Consider the following 14,763-nt stretch of genomic DNA (forward strand, 5'->3'; position numbering starts at 1 on the left):
GTTGTTTTAATAGGCAATTTCTGATTTAGTTGGACTGGGTGGGAACAAGATTCTGTATTTCTAACAAGCTTACTGTTGATGTTGCTGCTTCTACCCCATGGACCACAGTTTGAGTAGTCAGGGTGTGGAAAACATTCACTAGGAACATTAGTGGAGCAACCATTTAAAAGTTTCAAAAAAGCAATGAAAAAAAAAAGTACCAATATTCTCACAGTTTCTTAACTTTTTGAATGAAAATGTATGCTATCTTATTACTTGTTCTTTCAAAACCAGCATGCTAATCTAATATTTTGCATTTGATTGCATTGATACATGAGGTTTTTCTTTTTTCCCAGCTTATATATATATTTATATATATGAGGGAGAGAGACAGAGACAGAGACAGAGAAACAGAGATTTAAGATTTAATATCTTAAAAAAAAAAAAAAAAAAAGATTTAATATCTTAGCAAATTCCAGGTATACAACACTGTACTGTTAATTATAGTCACCATGTTGTACATTAGATCCCCAGAAGGCATTCTTGTTATTACTGAGGGTGTATACCCTTTGTGTGTTATATGTATTATATACTATACTCTTACAATAAAGTAAGCTAGAAAAAAGAAAGTGTTATTAAGAAAATCATAAGGAAGAAAAAATACATTTACAGTACTGTACTCTGTTTATCAATACCATAAATTTATGTCATCTGTTTATAAGATGAATCATCTGTCAGTACCTATATTGATGTTACCTTATATGACACAAAACACTGTAGGTGTTATACATATTACTAACACTAGACATCAAAAATGAAATATAATGTGAAAAAGAAATTAATATTTATTTACAGATATAACAATTCATGCACTGATAATGAAGAAACAGCAATATAATTGCTTTATGGTATCTTAGTGTAATCAATAGGATTGTTTCATGGTAACCTATACACTAATGAATGAATCATTATAAAGTTTTATGGGATTCAGTAGTACAGTCATATTCATAATACAGTATTGGAAACATTGTTGTATTTAAAAAAAAAAAAAAAAACTTAACCTGTGATGATAGGCTGATACAGTTTCTCCAATGATGAGAAAGAGGAATACTATACAGTCATGTAATTCTTTGAAAGCAAAGCTATAAAACAGTAAGAAAACTAACACATTATTAATTTTATATTAATGTCACTCATGCCTATGTAAGGATAGGCTGTCCACCTTAATAAATGTCTTGTGCAGAATGTTTTACATGTATATTTTTGTATCTTGAAAAAAAATCCACAAGTGGACCTGCACAGTTCGAAATTGTGGTGTTCAAAGGTCAACTGTAAATAGTAACATGATCAAATACACATTTGAGCAGGACCACTCTGGTTGCTCTTTAGTATGGATTGTTGGGGAGTAGGGAGGTCCAGGAGGAGGTTATTACAATGCTCCTGACAAAAGAAACCTCTGAAGAGGATTCTGATATCTTTGCTATTCTGAGAATATTTCCTTTTTTACTAATGTTTCCAAAAGCAGAGATATTTGCAAGTTCTACATTTTTTTTTTTTTTTTTTTTGGTCACCCCAAGTAAGAGACGTAATTGAAAGACAAATCTTCACATGTCTCACCTCTACCAATGAGAAAAGAAAATCAAATTTAGGAATGTTTCTCTAATGAAGGAAACTATATATTGGTGCTATTAAAAGAGTAACATTGTATTAAATATGCAACTTTATTTTTTTTATATATCTTTATTGGAGTATAATTGCTTTACAATGGTGTGTTAGTTTCTGCTGTATAACAAAGTGAATCATCTATATGTATAGGGATATCCCCATATCCTCTCCCTCTTGAGCCTCCCTCCCACCCTCCCTATCCCATCCCTCTAGGTCGTCACAAAGCACCGAGCTGATCTCCCTGTGCTATGCGGCTGCTTCCCACTAGCTATCTATTTTACATTTGCTAGTGTGTATATGTCAGTGTTACTCTCTCACTTCGTCCCGGCTTCCCTTTCCCCCGCTGTGTCCTCAAGTCCATTTGCTATGCCTGTGTCTTTATTCCTGCCCTGCCACTAGGTTCATCAGTACCGTTTGCAACAAGTAACATTTGCAACAAATAATGAATGTTTCTATGGGATATTAATTTAAAAAGCATTTTGAGTATTCTTCTGTAGGATTTAAATAGGGAAGCCATGTCTGCTCTTTGTACCTTAGTCTGGTCTGCCGCACAGAGAAAAATGACACTTGGGCTATCTATACTTTTGTGCGAAGATGTAGTATTGTCAAAATAAAATAGATGCAAATTTACTTTGGGAAGTTAATAAGCTGAATTTACATGTAGACTATTGATAAAATTAATTAATAATATATATGATTAAATCGATCTAAATTACCATTCATTTTTCCATTTAGTGTATTTTTCAACCATTACTGAGAATCTGCTATATGCTGGCCATTGCACTGGGTATACAGGAATAAAACTAAATCAATAATTTATCCAGAGAACTAGCTGGTAAAGATAACAAACATATTCATAATACAGCAATTATGGTAGTAGTAATGTTAAGCCTGGGGTGCTGACAGATCATGTGGTAGTAATATCTAACCAAAGTACAGCATTAAGGAAGACTCCTCTGACTTGAAAAATATAGGATCTAGTCTGAGCAACAAATAAGGATAAGGTATAAGAGAGTGAAAACCGGGACATTCCAGGTTGAGCAAGCAACATGTATAAGGCATAAAAACATGTGAGGCCATAGTAGCACACTGAAGTATCGGGTGGAGGAGCATTTTGATGAGTACGAAACTGGAGACATAGGCAAAGGTAGATTTAATGGTCTCATGTGTCATCCTAAGAGTCTTGGGCTTCCTACTGAAAATAATCAAGAAACACTGGTGATCTGAGTTTGGACTGGGTGGTGTGTGAGAGTACCTGCAGGGATACCGGGAAGCTCTGTAAAAAATTAAAACAAATAATAGTAATAGCTTGAACTGGAGCATCAGTATGAAGATAAAGAGCAATACTGAATTCAAGAGGCAGTAAAATTGACAGGATTTGAGGATTACATGTGGAAAGGAGAGGAAACAGAGTATATAGGAATATTTTTGCCTGCAAATAACAGAAAATACAACTAAAAGTTTCAAAAAGAAATAAGAGTTTCTTCTTCTCACATAATACCCCTGGAGGTAAGGATCGTAGAAGCTCAACCTTGTCATTAGGGATCCAATTGTCTCTAGCTGTCTGCTTCATGATCCTTGACATGTTTCCTTTTTGCTCTTGCATGTGGCCTCATGGTCAAGTGCTTACTGTATTCTAGGCCTCAACATCTACCTTCCGGGCAGGATAAAAGGGGTAAAAAGAAAGGTGGCACTTTGGAAATCTTTTTATATCAGATTGGCCAGAACTGTGTTACATGATCAACCAATATTGAAAGGGAGGCTGGGAAATCAAGCATTTTTAAAGCTTGTATAGCCTTTGGAGGAGAGACAGATAAGAGAGAAGAGAACTGGATAGGTGATGGGATTTATCAACCTATGGCATCTGTTCCAGAGACACACAGGAAAGTGATAATCACTAAAATGGAGGCCTGAAACAGGTGAGAAGAGATATGTGAAACACAAGCAGAAAAATTAATCTTATAATGTGGAACATGTCCTCCATCAATGTAGAAGGTGGTAGATATGTGTGTGGATACAGCCTAAAGCAAAGAAACCCAACAACACGTTACAATCTCTAACTACATTGAATATCTACAACATTTTATTGAATTATTAGTACTATCAATGGCTAGAAAAAGGAATTCATTGCAATTATTACATATCCCTAGTTCCATTCTTGTCTTTAACTCTTTCTTCTATGCGTATAGCAAAAGCGTGCTACTCCTAGTATAGTACATTAAGGTAATACAATTTTTCTTCACCTCGTTATACATGTATAGATAATTCTAATATATAGCATTTGGCTTACATGAAATCAACTGTATGCAAATTGTTGCATAAAGCACATAAAATGAAGTTAGAGATGTGGGAAAATTTTGCATTATGTAAGGAAAACAAAGTCACAAAAGAATACAAGCTGGATGCAATGTGAATCATGTCCCCTGGTGATGTGTAACATGGTGGCTCTGAGCACAACACACACGAGGCTCCCCAGAGGAAAAAGACTTTTGTTTTTAATTTCAAGATTTTCTGTGTTTCCTATTGGTTCAGCTCATGTCATTTTGGTATTATTTGTGTCATTCTTTCTTTTACTGCATGATAATTAGAACTAGACAGAAAAGGTTAGAAATCTGTTCAAATACATAAAAGAAGGCTTAGTCATGCTAACAATACAATATTTGTGGAGAGCCATGCATTATTCTAAAGATTTAGAGCTCATGCCAATTGTTGTAATATAAAAATGTAAAGACATTGCTAGTGCTAATGTTTAGGGGAGGTATATTTCTCAAGTTCACATCTCTGAAAATGTCTTTCAGTCACTTTCATATGAAACAAATACTGCTTCCTTTTAGGAAAACGAATTATATTTTGGGTCACAAAAAAATCTTTAAAAATTTTAAAAACTCAAAAATGAAAATTACAATGAATTTTTTAAAATGTATACAAAATCTGACCTTACATAAATAGATATCTTCAAAGAGGAAATAAAAATATAAAATTAAGAGCTGAAAGCATAAGGGACAATAATTTGAAAAAAGAAGTATAAGAAAATTAAAGTCGATAGAATCATTATTATTTTATTTTATATCATTGTTTTTAATATTCCTGTCTGCCATATACTATTAGGAGTAAGTAGATATCATCCAACCTATTTGTAAATACTTACATTTATCTTTATAAGTCATAAGCTTTATTTGGTTATAGTTTTGAGGCTAGTATAGAGTTCATGAGCAATCATCATTATTATTTTTCATCATTTATTCATTTAACAATTTTTTAGATCTGATTTGGGTTGGGATTCCTGGAAAACACTCTGAGATGGAGATTTTTGTGTGGGAAATTACTGAAGACTCATCTCAGGTACAGTAACTGCTGAGGAATGAAAGCAGTGAAATTGGGGGGAGAAAGAACTTTGACTGGGATGCTCCTGTGAGGAGCTCTGTGCTGTGACAGCCTTTCAGCATTGTCCTGCATTGAGGTGAAGTGGTAGGACCTTATATCCTAACCTCAACTAGTTTTTGGTCTGGGATGCACCAGAGAAGGAAGCATGACCGTGGATAAAGTGGCTGTCTTTGGCTGAAGGTTAGTTTTGGAGAAGAAATCAGCTGTGGTGCTAGCACTCCCAGCAGCTGGGAGATGCAAACTTAGTCTGGGGTTAGGTTCTGGGATCTGGAGGATACACCACAGCATTCAGTGCAAGAACCACTTTTGTGCCAGAAACACTTTTAGGTACATGGATAGTCAGTGAATAAAACCAACATATATTTCTGCCCTTATGGAGACTGCACTCATACACTTTTCATTTTCATTAGTATCAATTGTCCTTATTAATGCAATTTGTCTTGGGTGTTTTTTTCTTTTTCTTTTGTATATTAACACCACAGCTTGCTTGCTCAATTAATGTTTAGTTATATTTGTAGGGTATAGCTTTTTTGTTTTTCTACTTTTACATTCTGGATTATTTTGTTTGAGGCCAGTTTTTTGTAAAGTAACATGAGATAAAATTTGATTTCAAAAAGAATATTCCATATAGAGTTACTTCATTTTTTTTTTTTTTGATTGTGCCTCGCAGCTTGGGGGATCTTAATTTTCTGACCAGGGATTGAACCACACCCTGGGCAGTAAAAGCATGGAGTCCTAACCACTGGACTGCCAGGGAATTCCCGAGAGTTACTTCATATTTTAATTTATATTTTTGTGTTATATGAGATCTTATTTATTTAATTTTTTTTTCTTTTTTGGAGTTCTTCCTGGTTTATATAATATTTTATTGGTGTTTATCATCTGTAAGATTTAGGAGATAGAAGTTCTGTTCTTAATGCTATTTGTGACTATCACTGAGCTTATAAAATTCATATTTAAACTTACAATTCTTTCATTATCAAAGACAAATAAAATATACTGTTATTTCAGATACTTCCATTGCCCTTGTTTTTTCCTCTATCTTTCAATCTTTGATAAATTAATATATGTTGATAAACCTAATTATTTTTACACATAATTAAGAATAGACATCTGATTTTAAGTAATTTTGCTTGAATTCTATTTTGTAACCATATTTACAATTATTTGAATAGTTTTATATATTTTATACTTTTATGAGTATCTTCTCTGTTCCAGGCATTGTGCCCATACTAGAAAAAACCACTCAGCAAAAAGGATGCAATGCTTACTGTCATGGAATTTTCAGTCTAACTGATTTTAGTGCTTACTTCTGATCTTTTTATATATTTAGTTTCATCTTTCTGAATTTACAATTTCAACTTAATCTTGGAACAGATGAATATCTGTTTTCTTAGGAATTTAAATTTAAAAATTCATATACTTTTAGGAGTTACCTTATTTTTTTGGATTTGTTTTCTAAAGGAAGATGTTCTATTATATTTGAAGTGAGGCTTCAGTATTTTGTAGCAAAATCTTGTATCTTCAAGAATAAAGGTATATTTGTAGCCCAAGCTAATCCTTCAATTTGAGGAAAGTTTCTCTAATTATATATTTGAATTTTATTTTTGTTCTTATTACTCTTGTTTATTTCCTTCACTTTTTGAGATAATCATATCCACTTACTGTTTTCATTTTTTGTCATTTTCTTTGACATTTTGGAATAGTTTCTCCCCACATCTCACATTTAATTATATAGAAAGTTAAGCCTGCCTCTCTGCCTCTTGCTATCCAGAATATTGATTTTTGTTTTTCCATTTTGGGTTTTCTTACTTTTTTTTCTCTTTTTCTTTTGTTTTTACATTTTTGCATTTCAGCCTATACACTTAATATGACTCCCTAGTCCTGTTTTAGAGAATTTTATCTAAGCTTTTGGTGGACTTAAATAAGTGTGTACTGAAATTTTCATCTGTTCTTTGCTGAAAAGTAAATTATATAAATACACTTTTTAATGTATCAATATACTGTTTTATTTTCTTTATGCTGCACATTTTTTTGGAGGCTTACAATTTTTTTGTTTGTTTTTGTTTTTGTTTGGTTTATGGGGGGGGCTAGTTTGTTTAGTCAACTTGAATGGAGAGAGATCTATTGAAATTTTATGGCTTTCAATTTCCAGTGCCTAGCAGTCATTTATATACTATGGTCAATTATTTTCTGGCTAAACTATAGAGTCGCTAGAGACAGTCTTATAGCTCTCCACGAAGACAAATTAATGCTTTTTCTGTATCTATCCTGGTTTGAACACATTTTCTTAAGCAAGTTGGCATCACAAGATGTAATGCTTGGAGTAGTCATGAATTGAATGGAGGGATGTTTAGGGAGAGGAATGACCAAACAGGGCTCTCATCCTTGCTTACTGAAACAAGAGAATACAGCCATTCCCTTTCTGAGACAGAAAGAAAGGAATGCCTGTTTTCTAGAACTGGATCAAGACACTGGATGAGTTAAAATCAATTCTTTCCTTTTTAAGTATTACTTGCCTTTTTCTGACGCAGGACTTCAAGTGTGTAGTAGATATTCCAAATATGATTCTATTGCATTGTAATCAACAGTGTAATTAATGGAAATTCTACACAGATTTTTGCCATTGGGCCTTTAATTTTTATTTAACGGTTTTTGTTTTAATGCCTCCACATTTGGCTTTTTATATATCTTCATGAAATTTTCAATGCTCCATTTGGATTCTGTGTGGACAGATGCTCTAATTTTGTTATAAATGTCTGTCTAATGAATGAAATACATTGTTGGCCAAGCAAATTAAATAAATGAAGGAACAGTTCTTATGTTGCCCTTATGTAAACCAAGACATATATTCTAGCCCTCTCTCTTAAAATTTTAGAGAGAAAAAAATCCAAGAATGTTATGTATTTCTGTTGATATTAATATATAAAGTTTTTAGAATTTTTTTCTCTAAAATATTACGGGAGAGGGCTAGAATGTATATCTATTGTTAACATTAAGGGGAGCATGAGAAATTTTCCTTCATTTATTTAACTTGCTTAGCCAACAATATGTTTCTCTCATTGGGCAGACATTTGTATCAAAAAAGAACATCTGTTCTAACAGTGGAATTTGGGGGGCAGTCAATGTTTAAGTAATTGTGTTTAATTGATGGCATTTATACTTCATAAATAAATAAATAATAACAATATCACGAAATAAAACACTCTGAAAACCAAATTATTATGGAAACATTCCAACATGAATTTGCTTATTACTTTGACCTATGAGATTACTTATCATTAATTATATGCTGGAATCATAGAAGCATTTGCAAGCAAGATAGTAGATGATAATAAAATCTGACTATAGATTTGTAATTATATTGATGGTTTAGAAGATTTCTTTGTTTAATTTAGAGTAATTGAAAAACAAATGGGGTTGATTACCGATTTTGTATCCAACCCAATCTTGAAGTTCTGTTCCTTTTTCAAAATAACTTGTATTTTTAAAATCTGCTTCTTATTCTACATTTTCCCTGCAACAACTCTCATTCCGACTCTGATTACCTTATATCCAGACATTTTTCATAACTTCTCAGTCTTCTTCCTGACTCTTGATGACCTCCACTTTATACCCTGCCAACAGATTCACGTTTCTAAAAACATTTTGATAATATCCTATCCTATTCAAAAGGCTACAGTAACTCTTTCTCTTATTGTAAATTTAGTTCTTTGTCCTGATAGAATTTCTCTCTTTTTTGTTGATCCATCCTGATGGAGTAGTTACTCAATCTCCTCCCAATATAAGTAATCCAGATTTTTCCCAATGTAATTAATGAAATCAGTCCTCTTGTTCTTCCCCTATCCACTTTCTGTCACCTCTAAGTACTTCCTCCACTTTTTCCATTGGATATTAAGCATCACCATCTGATGTAATTCCTTGCAAAGAATGTCTTCCCATTTTTTTCTCTTTTCAATTTCCCATTTGAGTCAGTTGACATTTCACCTCTTGTATCAAACTTTCCCCACTATTTATTTATATGTGAGCTGTTTTCTGTCTTCAAAAAAATGCTTTATTGCCAATAGATGGACCTTCAGTGTCACTTATCATATACTGATTAATTATATAGCTTTATTTTCTGCTCAAGCAGAGTAAGTTCCTAGCAGACAGGGACTGTAGAAAATATTGCTTAAACCCTCCAGTGTTGAACAATGGACCTTATATATAGTAGTTCCCTGAATAGATACATACTATATGAAATCATGCATTAATGTGCTTTTCAGTTATATTTCATAAATATATAATTATTAGAAAAAGTAGTAGTTCAAATATTTAAAGAGGAAAAGAGCTTTAATAACATTGCACATTAAAGGATAACATAGTCTTGAACAATTTTCCAGCTATTGCTTTTGGATTTGTTAGCATAATGTTAGCTGCTAAAACAGACTCCCAAATTTCAGAGGTCTAACAAACACAATACAGTTTTATTTTTTGTTCACATTACATTCCAATACAGTGTTGCTCAGAACTGCAATGCAGAAGGGTTTTTATTCATGCAGATTTTTAGTGACCCAGAGTGATACATATTGCCATTTTGAACAGTGTTTCTAAAGTTTCTTTGGGATTTAACTTGTGGCTAGTGGAAGAGGAAAGATATTGGAAAAACAAAACTTAGAGGAGATTTTCATATGTCAAGCCTAGAAGTGATGTGCAGAAATTCTGCTCACATTCCATTGCCCCAGGCTCAGTCATATGGCTACACCTAACTGCAGTGGGCTCTGGGAAATGTAGTCTCCTTCTGGGGATTCACCTCCAGAAAGAAGTCTGCACCTAAGTAACAGGGAACCTGGATTTTTGACAGATAATTCCTTTTTTTCTGCTACAGCATCCATCCAGAATTTATATTAAAATAATGTATATTTATGGGGAATTCCCTGGCAGTTTGGTTGTTAGGACTCTGTGCTTCCACTTCAGGGGGCCCAGGTTCGATCCCTGGTCAGGGAACTAAGATCCTGCAGGCCACAGGGCATGGCCAAAAAAAAAAGAATAAATAAAAATTTTTTAAAAAAGTTAAAATAATGTATATTTAAATATCTGGGAATAATTATTCCACTATTAAGAATTGTTTTTAAACAATGCCAGAGATGTGACTACATTAACCTTGTATTAAGACAAGGGCATTATTCTGTTCCTATTATTGCAAAAAAAAAAAAAAAAAAGAGAGCGAGCATTTTTTCAGTAGTTTCTCAAGTTACTACTTTATTATAAACCTTTGAATTATGAGAAATGCTGTAAGATTTTTAATATGCCAAGAAGTATGCAATTAAAAGTATCTTTAACCTGTTCCACAAATTTAAAATAGGATGGAATAGTTCTGTGGACTTTGCTAAAATAGATTTATTATCAAGTATATTTGGCCATTAAAGGGTATAAAATGCATAAACCCACACTTGGGTTTAGCCCAGCTCTCTAGGAATCAGACTGAAAGTACTGTAAACAGGCAACTCCTTTTTGTACTCATTGGGTCTCATTCCTTAGCCCCTCAGGAAATTACTTTTTTTAAGCTATACTAAACTTAATAGTACATGGTTTCTTTAGAAAAGAAATTTGAAAGTGCAAATGGAGGTAATACCTGAGACATACTTAATCTGCTTTTATAAAGGTGGTTTGATATATACTTGGCAAATAAAGTGAGATAAATTTTATTTTATTAGGCTTTTTGACTAATCAAAGCTCACCAAGCACATAGCCTAATTCAACAATAAAGGAAACCTGCTGTTTAATATGTGACACTGTCATCAACACACAATTAGATGTAAGTGATGAACTATAAAGTCTTGGTTTACACACATGACAATAAACATAAGTGTACCTCACATGAATCTTTCAAATAACTGAGGTACTCAAATCTTAGGGTGAGTCTTTTTTTGAAAAAGTCTTAATTAAACTGAAGAGGATTAGGTAAGGCAGATTTGACTGGAGTTTGTCTAAAGTTAGAAGAAAAAAGAATTATAGTTAAGATCCCTTGAGATACTGCTATATACAAATTCTTTGTATAAAATTAAACGCTGACCCATAACATGCTAAAAATTCTAATAGATTTATTGTTAAATTCGGAGCTGAATAATGAAAATTTTACTTCTTTTACTTTTCACCTTTACATATAAAAACACAAAAATCTGTTGACATTCACAACACTATAGGGTCAGGTATGTTGTTCAAATCCTGGCTCTACAAATTGCAGGTTTTGTGTTTTTAAGCCACTTACCTAAAGCTTTCTGTGCCTCGGTTTCCTAATCTGGGAAATAAGAATAATATTTGTACTACATCATAAACTTATTATGTGAATCAATAAATTCAAAAACATAGAATGTTTAGACTTGTTTCATAATACATGCTCTTTTAATGTTAACTGATGTTAGTGCTACAGGAAATTTTCCATAACGTAGAACACACTTTATTCCAATTTCCTGGACAGGGAACTACCAGCCCTCCTTTTTGGCAGGTTTTATGTCCCCTTTTTTCTTTAATTTACAGGTGCTGACCCCCCAACAGTATGTAAATAATTGGGCACATACCCAATTTTATCCCTACCTCCATCACTACTCCCAAGTGCCTTTCCTTGAAATATACAAGCAGAAATAAAAGATTCTAGTCTAAATCTGAAATAGCATTTTAAAAAGGAAGTTAAAAAAATAGTTAATGGAGTAACCTTTTGTCTTGTATACTGATTGAGTACAGAGTCGGGCTTGCTTAGAGAGAAGACTGAAGTAGTTATTCAGGGAGAAGAGACAGGAAGAGCAAGAGAAGACAGTCCCTGAATTTTTAAAAACTTTAGTGTCCTGGTTCCTAGTTTATATGTGCAGTTGATTTTCATTTTTTTCCCATAGAACATGACCTGAAGAATTGGTTTCTGTAATTTTCAAAATAAGAGCTCTAACTGTGCTGTATCATCCAATAAGGGTGGGAAAATGGGTTAAACAAAGGTATAAATGTTCTCTGAGGATCTGATAATCTACTTTATAAATCTCAAAAAAAAGGGGATTAGTCTTGCTGTTTATCCCTAACATAATTGTCCATGGAATTTTATTTTCCCCTTCAACAAACATCTCCAAACAAATAATGGTCCTTGGAATGACCACAGCTAGCATCACTATACAGAGAATGTATTTGTGATAGTTCTCTTTGATATAACTCAGAGAACTAAGTCACGGTACTGGACAGGCCAAATCTTAGAATGTCCGCCATGCCTTCTGGGAAAAACTGACTCTAATCGATCCTCTGATGCCTAGACAATAATGTGTTGTGCCTCAAGACTCTGGCATAAGGGTTTCAAATCATAGATGGACTAGTGATGCACTGCCTGGCCAGCTATCAGAAATAAATGTTTTGGGGGCTTCCCTGGTGGCGCAGTGGTTGAGAATCTGCCTGCCAGTGCAGGGGACACGGGTTCGTGCCCTGGTCTGGGAAGATCCCACATGCCGCAGAGCAGCTGGGCCCGTGAGCCACAATTACTGAGCCTGCGCGTCTGGAGCCTGTGCTCTGCAACAAGAGAGGCCGCGATAGTGAGAGGCCCGCGCACCGCGATGAAGAGTGGCCCCCGCTTGCCACAGCTAGAGAAAGCCCTCGCACAGAAACGAAGACCCGACACAGCCATAAATAATAAATAAAAATAAAAATTAAAAAAATTATAAAAAAAAAAAAAAAAGAAAGAAATGTTTTGAAATGGTATCCACTCTCTGAAATTTGAACTAGAAAGTTACCGACTTAATTGTTGCAGGCTAAGAGGTTCAAAGCTGAGGATGCCTGGGGAAAGAGCTGCAACCCTTGGAGTCATTGCATGTTGATGGATGCAACCACTGGCTTTTCTGCTCAGTCCCTCTCCCCTTTAATTGCCTACCCCTCCTCAGTGGTGAGTTTCTAGCAGCCTTATTTCACTGGGAAGCCCTGCTCTGTGGTCATATTTGCAATTGGATACTTTCTCCTAAGATGGAATTAGAACTAAGAGAAAGGCAAGTCCTTCATAATATTGAACTCTGAACGTGGGCTTAGTAATTCTGGGTGGACATATTTCATCATGCAAACTGGGGAACAGAGAAAATTGGTCTATAGAGAAGGAAAAAGAATAAAGAAAAAAAATGTAATGAGAAGCAGAGATGAATGTTCAAGGCAAAATATTCTGGTTCCCTTCCTGAAAAGGAAGACCCTGCCCTTGGGGTCTTACCTGTGTATACCTTTATATCCCTCCTCCCCTTAAAATTAAGCTGGCTTTAGTTGGCTCTTTTTATATGCGATCAAGAATCTTAATTTTTTAAAAAATCAGTTTGTAGGGAAGAGAGACTATAAATAAGAAAAAACTAGGAGATAAAGAACAGAAAGAAAATTACCAGTATCTAGAAGAGAATGGAGAGTTTGTGCACAGAAGCAGGAATACTATGATAAATCCCATGGAGCCAAGGACAAATATAGAATAACTGGTTCTCACAGCTGCCTCATTCCATCTGATTTTCCTATCACAATTCCAGTCTACAGGTTTTCTTAAAATGCTTGCTACCCTTTTCTTGAGGTAATTTTAGGAGGGAACTGTTTTAACCAATACAAAGTGACTCATTAAAAAGTTATCAACCACAGGGTGTTTAAAGAGGAGGAAAGCTTGCTCAAGAGCATTGATGCCCTTACATTTGCTTAAATGGGTCAATCAAATTTGTTATATAAACCACAACAGCATGCATACTTGATTAGCAATCTCCAAGTAAATGTTATGCTCGGACATTCTCTGGGCAAAGCATGTTACAGAATGTGTAGACGTTCTCACGAAAAGAAACTTTTTCAGATTTAAGATAAAAGAAACATAAAATGTGTTATTTCAAATTTTGTTCACTAGAGATTAACTTTATGTATTTTCTTCCCAGTTTCTGTCTAGTAAATGTGTGAATAATATTGCCAACTTCCTTCTGATGTTAGAAAGAATACAGAATGAAGTTTTTCAGAGGAGTCTGAAATCCCTTTCTAAGAGTCTATATTAATAAATAAGTAAACAATAGGAATTTTGAAATAGGTGTATCTTTTTATCCCAGATAAGTTTAGCATTTTAAAATGTCACCTATCTGACAAAAGAATAATATTTCGTGTCTGAAGGCATAGATAATTGCATCCAATTGTGTTAAAACACAGAGCTAATTAATTTTTAATTGTCACAGTATCTGTCTCTCTTCCTCTGTCTATTTTTCCCCCTCCATTATCAGTTTAAAGTTTGCAAGGAGGAAACCACTTATTGGTGGAGCTGCTTGAAGTGACAGGTATCTGGGTTAAGATTTTATACAGAAATTTTAAACTTGTTTTATTGAAGCATAACACACACACACATACAATTGTCAATTTTTACAAATTGAGCATACATGTAACCACAACCTAGATCAAAGATAGAACATTACTTCCCAAACCCTCCTACTGTCCCCTTTCAGACACAATAGACCACACTCCCAAGGGATAAGAACTGTCCTGACTAAACATCATAGGTTAGTTTGGTCCGGTTTTTAGTTACGTAAATGCAACCATACTGTATATACTTCTTGGTGTCTGGGTTCTTCTCCTCAGTATTGTGTTTGTTAGAGTCATCCACTTTCCTGTATGTAGTTGTAGCTTGTTTATTCTCATTGCAACTACTCATGATGCAACTGTTGTCCATCATGTGACTATCCCACACTTTATCTATCTACTTATGATGGGCATCTTTTTTACTCAGGTTTTAAA

Source organism: Balaenoptera ricei, chromosome 12 (genome assembly GCF_028023285.1).
Source record: "Balaenoptera ricei isolate mBalRic1 chromosome 12, mBalRic1.hap2, whole genome shotgun sequence".
Taxonomy (NCBI): domain Eukaryota; kingdom Metazoa; phylum Chordata; class Mammalia; order Artiodactyla; family Balaenopteridae; genus Balaenoptera; species Balaenoptera ricei.